Raw genomic sequence first — 7,493 nt, 5'->3', positions numbered from 1 at the left:
AAAATTTCACAGAGCTGTTGATAGCTTGGATTAATTCTTTTAAGAATTGACTATTCCTACCCTTTAATCATTCCTCTAGTACAGAACATTCTTATCCTTGTTTTGAGATATTTGAATAGGTTCTTTATCTTAGATAAGTCAAAGAAACTTACCTTGCCTTAATTTCTTAGAAGTATAAGCTCTATGAGCAATTAGAATGACAAGAGTGGGATAAGCTTTAAAATATATATACAGTCACCAATATAGCTCATGTTTATTTTTCAACCCACTCTCATGATTTCCTTCTTCCTGCATTTTGTTTGTGTTGGCTCTGGTTGCTTTTCCTTGTATTGAGGAAACAGGATGTGGAGGTTGGTTAGCAGAGTTTCTTCTTATATTGAGGCTTTATTTGAAATGATTAATTAGAGGATGCAGCAACAAAGGTTTGTTGTATTTCGTTCAACTTGTCCCTTGGGAAAAGGGAACAGAAAGCCTAGAATATTGCAGGTATGCCTTACTTTCTAATAATAATAATAATAGAAAACATGTATTTATTTAGTGCTTCCTTATGTGCCAGGCATTGTTCTAAGTGTTTTATAATTAGTATCTCATTTGATTTTCATAACAACCCTGGGAGATAGGTACAGGCAAAGAGAGGAAAAAGAAAACAAGATAGAGAAAAATATACAATGAATTATCTTAATCATGAAGGTGAATGGGATGAATTTGCCCATAAAACAGAAAAATGATAGGAGAATGGATCAGAAATGAGCAAGGGAGTTAGAATTACAACCAAAAAATCACCAACCCAGAAAAGTTGAATATAATCTTTCAGGGGGAAAAAATGGACATTTATTGAAATGCACATTTGCCTATTTTATGGAGAACTCAGGCAAGGAAGGCACTCACATGGTAGTCAGAAGAAAAGCTGAACTCAGTCAAAGGACCACTTGAGGACCTAGAGGGCCACATGTGGCCTTGAGGCTGTAAGTTCTCCAGCCCTGACCTAACCCCCACTACCTTTCCAGTATTCTTACACCCTTCTCCAGCCACATACTCTTTAATTATGCAGCCAGGTGGCATAGAGCATACAGTACTGAGCCTGGAGTCAGAAAGATCTGAGTTCAAATCTAGCCTCAGATACTTACCAGTCATGTGACCCTGGCAAATCACTTAACCTCTGTCTGCCTCAGTTTCCTCATTTGCAAAATGGGAATAAGACCTCTCTTCCAGGGTTGTCATGAGAATCAAGTAGGAAAATATTTGTAAAGCATATAGTGCACATGTTATATAAATGTTATTATTGTTATCATCCAGTGTCACTGGTCCACTTGCTGTTTAACGAGAAGACACTCCATCTCTCAGATCCAGATATTTTCACTGGCTGTACTCCATGCTTGGAATGTTCTCTCTCCTCATCTTTACCTACTGGTTTCCCTCATTTACTTTACATCCCAACTAAAATCTCACTTTCTACAGGAAGCTTTTCCTAATCTTTCCATCCCTTAATTATAGTGCCTTCCCTCTCTTGATTATTTCCTATTTATTCTGGATATAGCTTGTTGGTAACTATTTGTCTCCTCTCTTAGACTATGAGCATCTCAAGGACAGAGACTGTCTTTTGTCTCTTTTTGTATCCCCAGGGCTTAACACAGTACCTAGTGTATGGCAGATACAATGAATGTTTACTGACTGACTCAATGACTGCTTCGGAAAGACTTCTTGCAGAATGTGAAACTTTATCTGAGACAAGAGAAAAACTAAAGAAGTGAGAAGTTGGAGATAACAAGGAAGAGACTTTAAGGAATTAGAGTAAGCATAAAATGTCCAAAATCAGGAAATGGAGTGTCCAGTAGGAGATAAGGAGGCCAGTATCATTGGATCAAAGTTTAAGAAAACTAGAAAGGAAGGAAGGGACCAGGTTATACAGAGTTCTAAAAACCAAATAGAGGATTCTATATTTGATAAGAATATAAAACAATGTGAGGAAGGGAATAATATATATTTTAAAAAGACTGGAAAGGTATGAAGGGGCCAGAATTGTGAAGAGACATAAAAGTCAAACAGAAGTGTTTATATTTTATTACAGATATTCTTTATATTTCATATATATTAAGTAATAGAAGCCATTGAAATTGTTTTTTAATAGGGCAACACCTTCCCTGAACTTTCTCAGTTCTGTGGAGAATGAATTGGCCTAGGGAGAGGTTTGAAGCAGAGGGGCCAAATGGAGCCATATTTCAATAGTCAAGGTGAGTGGTGATGTGGGTCTGAACGAGGGTGGAGATTATATGAATGGAAGGCAGAGGAAGTATCTGAACCATAAGGAGAAAGGAACAAGAAGACCTGGCAACTTGGAAGTAAGTTCCATCTCTCCTCTTCCTTCCCTGAACTTACTCTAACCCCCAGAACTCTTCCATTGAGTAGTTTATAAGAACATTAAAATGGGAATCTCCAATTAGCATTTTTCTGGAAGGGCTCTTAGAGATCACATCCCTCATTTTCCAGATGAGGAGCTTGAAGCACAGATAGACACACTGCTGGCCCAAGCTCACACACTAGTTAGCAACATTTGGTGCTTTGTTGAGATTTTAGTTTTCAAAGAATGTTCTGAACTGATAGTGGGAATTAAGTCATCTACAAGTTCCTATTATGAGTGAAGTTATCAGATTGTGCAAGAACGAAGTTCCATATGACAAATACTCTTTGTTCAGAGTTACCTCAAACATTATTCAATAACCTTGTTAATGTAATTAAACTCCACCACTGCTGGGAAAGTGCTTTGGCATACAGCCAATTCATTCATTTATGACATTCTTCCTGGATCACAAAGTGCTCTCTAAAAAATTTTTTTATCTTAACACTGTGTTTTTCATAGATTAATGATGTTAGGTGTGATACCTCCTAGCCTGTATCAGTCTATGATACCAGGTATTGATCCATACCAAGACAAAAAAACAAAAAACAAAAAAACCTACTCAAATCATAAAATGAAATAGAAAATACCAGAAGGAAACATGATGTACCTAGAATCAAAATGTTCCCTAAGGAATACTGAAAATATGATTTCATTTTATTAACAAGTAGAAAGTCTTTTGCTTTTGGTATCCCCCTTAAAATAGGATTAATCAGTGACCCTGTGCCCAATGACCCCAAGGAAGTGCCACATCAAATGTGTTTTTCATATGAATAATGCCCTATTCCCTGACTGAAGACAGGTAAATTATTCCATATACAGGTGTCAATAGCTGCTAATGAGTTACCATTTCTAAGTAACCCATTGGAATTTTAACAAATATCTTCCGGTTTAACACAAACAAAGTATCTCAGAATGGTAGGAATTACCAGTTATCAGTGCAGATTAATGGACACATGATAGGTAGGATGGGCAGGACTTTAAATGTACTTCATTTCATCTCTACGTGAGACTAGCCCTGGGAAAAAGATGAGTAAATGGGCAAACTTTTGCCCAGAAATTAACCTTATGACAGCAAAGTAGACATATTTAGAATTGTAGAGTTCAAAAATAGACTACAAAGATGATTTAGGTCAACATTAGATAATATTATGCTGGAGATGAGGAAAATATACAAATTTTCTACTATAAACCATTTTGCTCAGTGGCCAGATACTGGAGGTCCAATAAACAAAGACTCGGGATGGGAACAGATGGAGAAAGAAGTAGGAGCAGGGGAATTCAGAGGTAAGAAGTTCGTTTTCAAAATTTCTAAAGTTCTTTTTAAAAAAACCTAACAAATGATCATGTAACCTTTGTTTAATGATCCCTCTTTTTTGCTGGTGAGACATGTCAGTTGTGTCCCACTCCCATGATCTCATTTGGTCTTTTCTTGGCAAAGACACTGGAGTGGTTTGCCATTTCCTTCTCTAACTCATTTTACTGAACTGAAGCACACAGGGTTACGTGCCTTTCCCAGAAGCACCCAACTAGTACATGTCTAATGCCAGATTTGAACGTGGGTCCTCCCACGTTCCAGGCATGCTGCTCCATCCACTATGCCACTTAGCTTCCCCCTAATACTCTCTACCAAGGGAGAAATAACTACCTATTAAGGCTGCTCATTTTACTTTTATATAGCTCTAATTGTTAGGAAGTTTTCCCTTTACTAACATGGTTAAATCTGCCTCTTTGAACCTTCTACTCATTGCTGCTGTCTTTCCCCTCTGAGGTCCGATAGTTGCTAAATCATTGAACTTGGAGTCAGAAAGAATTCATATGCTGTCTCATGAACTTCTATCCATGGAGCTTTGTCATTTAACTTCTCAGTTTCCATTTCTTCATTTGCAAAATGAGGATAATAGTACATACCCCAAAGGATTGTTGGGAGTATCAAATGATACAATATACATAAATATATTTAATATTGATAAATATATTTAATGATTGTGATAGCTGGCAAAATCAGTTCCTAACTGCACAGTCATGTAGCCCAAATCTCTCCACCTTGTCCACAAGATGAAAGATTTTGTACAAATGCTTTGCTTACATTGAGGTAAGCTGTTATCTAAAGAATTTCTCTAATCTCTGTATTTAGCAATTCATTTAAAAAAAAGGATGTGAAGTTAATGTAGCACAACCCACTCTTGATGAATTCTGCTGGTTCTTTATAGTTGCTACATCCTTTTCTACAGGTTCATGAGCCTTCCCTTTGATAATGTGTTTTAGAATTTTGCTAGGTATCAAAATTAATCCAGTTTGCTTTGGGCTAAGATAGAATTGATATAAAATAGTTTTTTTAGATGATACATGAAATGATTCTTTTTAAAATGAAGTTTTCATAAGAGGTTCAACAATGCTAATCCCTTATCTATATCAGAAAAAGAGGGAAGAGGAAGAGAGAGAGACACAGAGGAAAAAAGAGAAACAGATTCCCCACTCATGATACTGCTGGAGTTCTTAGGGATCATGCTGAGAGCTTGGGGTGTTTCCATTGTATCCATTATAAGACATAACCAACTAAATGGCTTGGTAAATGGAGGTAAAGCAATCAGTTCCCTTTTGCATGTCTACCCTCCTCCCTGCCTGCTCCCCCACCCCCCACCTCAGACTTCACAGTCCTCAAGAATTGAGTGGAATAATTCTACCTTTAAAGGTGGCCACTGTGAGAGATGATCCTGCCAGCAGGTGACAAAAATAAGAGGAATAGTCCAAATATCCGTAAGACTCATTTATATGTACTTCATAGCACTAATAATAATACAGATCACATTTACCACATCTTAACTGCAATAGGATATATTTATCCCCCTTCCATCATATTGGCTTTTCTTAGTATTTTTCTTCCATTTAAACTGCACTTACAGAAATTTGTTATGTTCATTATAGGAGTCACTCTCAACAACCCTACATCTCTCTCTCCTTCATGTGGAAGCAAAGAGTAAAGGGCCTGATTATTTTCCCTCTCTTTATATGAGTGATTCACTTTTAAATTAGTCTCCATTTCAGTATCAGGTAAGCAAGTACATCTTCTCCCTGGGGTTTAAGTTCCCTTTACCTCAATTCTATTGCAAGGCTGGTCACAGAAAAACTAGAACTCTCCATCTTGATGCCCTATGGTCAAGGACATATAACAAGCATTTTATTCGGTAACCACTTTGTGCCAGATATAGCTTCTTAATGACTGGTATGCCAAACTTTGAACCTTGGATGCTTTTATAAAGACTTCCTGAACTTGTATAATAAAGGTGTTCTCTTTTATTATGCATGTGGTATAATTATATTGGTTGGATTAGATTGTCAATTTTCAGTCCAAGTGAAAGGTGACAAGTATCTGAACTACTATGGTAGCCAAGGGAATGAGGGAAGGGGGGCAGATTTTAGAGATGTGTGAGGGGAGAAGGGAAATAAAGGGTTCAGCTACTTTCTCTTGACTCCTCTCTACTTTCACTTTCAGATTTGCCACCAATCAATCAATCAACATTTATTAAACACCTACTACTATGAGCCAGGAATGATTCTAGGAGCTGACTACAAAAAAAGGCAAAAGACAATCTCTTCCCTCAAGGAGCTTATAATCTAAAACATGCAAGTAATATTCAAACAAAGATACAGAAAGCAAGATATACACAGGATAAATAGAAAATAATGAACAGAGGGAAGGCACTAGAAATAAGGATTGGGGGAGGCTTCCTGTAGGAGGTGAGATTTCAGTTGGGACTTAAAAGAAGCCAGAGAAGTCAATAGTTGGAGCAGAGAAGGGAGAGCATTCCAAGGCTAGAGAGAATGCCAAGAGCCAGGAGACCAATGGCTCATGGTAGGATGGCAGCAAAGGAAATGGATACATTGTTGACATTTTGATGAATGAAGCTAACTTTCTCCAGTTTTTCCCCTATGGCCCTGGAAATGCCAGCTCTTGCCAGCACATTCCTGCCATGAAAAGGCAAAGCCACATACATTTCCAGAATGCAGAAGGAGAAGACCCTCAGTTTTTACAAATTGAGGCCAGAGGAGAAAAGGACAATAAGAGTCTTCTAGCTCCACATGGACGCCAGCCTTTCCCTTACTTTCTCCTTCTAGGCCCCTCTAGGCCCCCTTGGTACTCCTTCCTCCTCTTCCTGCCCAACAATCTCAACTGTGTTGCCTGTAAGGCTGTATTGGAAATATCCCCAAAATGTCAGTAGTGCGGAGGATGAATTAAAGAAAATCAAAACTCTAGGATGCATTAAAGAGGCAAGTAGGAGGACATTTCAAAAATGCAGGTGAGAGGTTATGAAAACCTGAACACGGTAACATATAAGTGGAAAGAAGTAGATGGATTCCAGAGATGGAGAGGTAGCATCAGCATGACTTGGCAACTGAATGGGTATGTGGTGTGAGGGAGAGTGAGGAGTTCATGATGACTGATTGAATAAACAATAAATGAATGAAAATAATCCTGATAAGCACTTACCATGGGTTAGGCACTGTGCTAAGCACTGAGGAAACAAATACAAAAGTGAGACAGTATTTGCCTCAAGGAGATTACATTCTAATACGGTGAGATAATTAATAGAAAACGATAGCTAGCAAAAAGTACATCGGTCTGGGAAATCACAGGGATAATGAATGGTACAAAAAGGAAAATCAGTTGACTCATCCTTTTCAGAAGCAATATAGTCTATACATATAAGAGGGGGGATGTTGGGGGAAGATAACAATGCTTATGGAATGGAGGAGCTAATTATTTATGTCATCTGGGGGTCTGTAGCCAGCTAGATATAGGGAGGACTCACAAATCAGGAAACTCTGGCCCTTTCAGTCAGTCATGCAACTTAACACTTATTAAACACCTACTTAGTATGATCTTTGGAGGTCTGGAGGAGGGGATCCACAGCAGTTCTGGCAGGTTAGGAAAATACAAATTTGGATGGCTGAAAAGATGTCCTCAACAGAAATAAGGAAGTTAGGAAGAAGAGTGAGTTTGGGGAAAAAGAAAATAAATTTACTTTTCAGCAGGTAACTAATGCCTTTTCACATTTCTCATAACACTTTCATCTCCTCCTTTCCTCTTATTATA

The 7,493-nt window shown here is 37.9% G+C and overlaps 1 long non-coding RNA gene across 3 annotated transcripts; it reads left to right on the top strand.

Annotated features, from left to right (window-relative positions):
- Positions 1-369: 369 nt before the first annotated feature.
- On the top strand, positions 370-6,652 carry LOC140508645 (uncharacterized). 3 transcript variants are annotated; one of them, XR_011968494.1, is made up of 6 exons: positions 392-486; positions 1,623-1,791; positions 2,129-2,231; positions 3,601-3,682; positions 5,324-5,449; positions 5,892-6,652. It is a non-coding gene; the product is annotated as an uncharacterized lncRNA (long non-coding RNA). The 3 variants fall into 3 exon arrangements; XR_011968493.1 differs by having other exon boundaries at positions 370-486; positions 2,129-3,682; positions 4,815-5,449; XR_011968492.1 differs by having other exon boundaries at positions 2,129-3,682.
- The last annotated feature ends 841 nt before the right edge of the window (positions 6,653-7,493 follow it).

Source organism: Notamacropus eugenii, chromosome 1, assembly GCF_028372415.1.
Source record: "Notamacropus eugenii isolate mMacEug1 chromosome 1, mMacEug1.pri_v2, whole genome shotgun sequence".
Classification (NCBI taxonomy): Eukaryota; Metazoa; Chordata; class Mammalia; order Diprotodontia; family Macropodidae; genus Notamacropus; species Notamacropus eugenii.
Note: the sequence above shows the minus strand (reverse complement) of the source record. Positions and strands in the feature narration are given on the sequence as shown.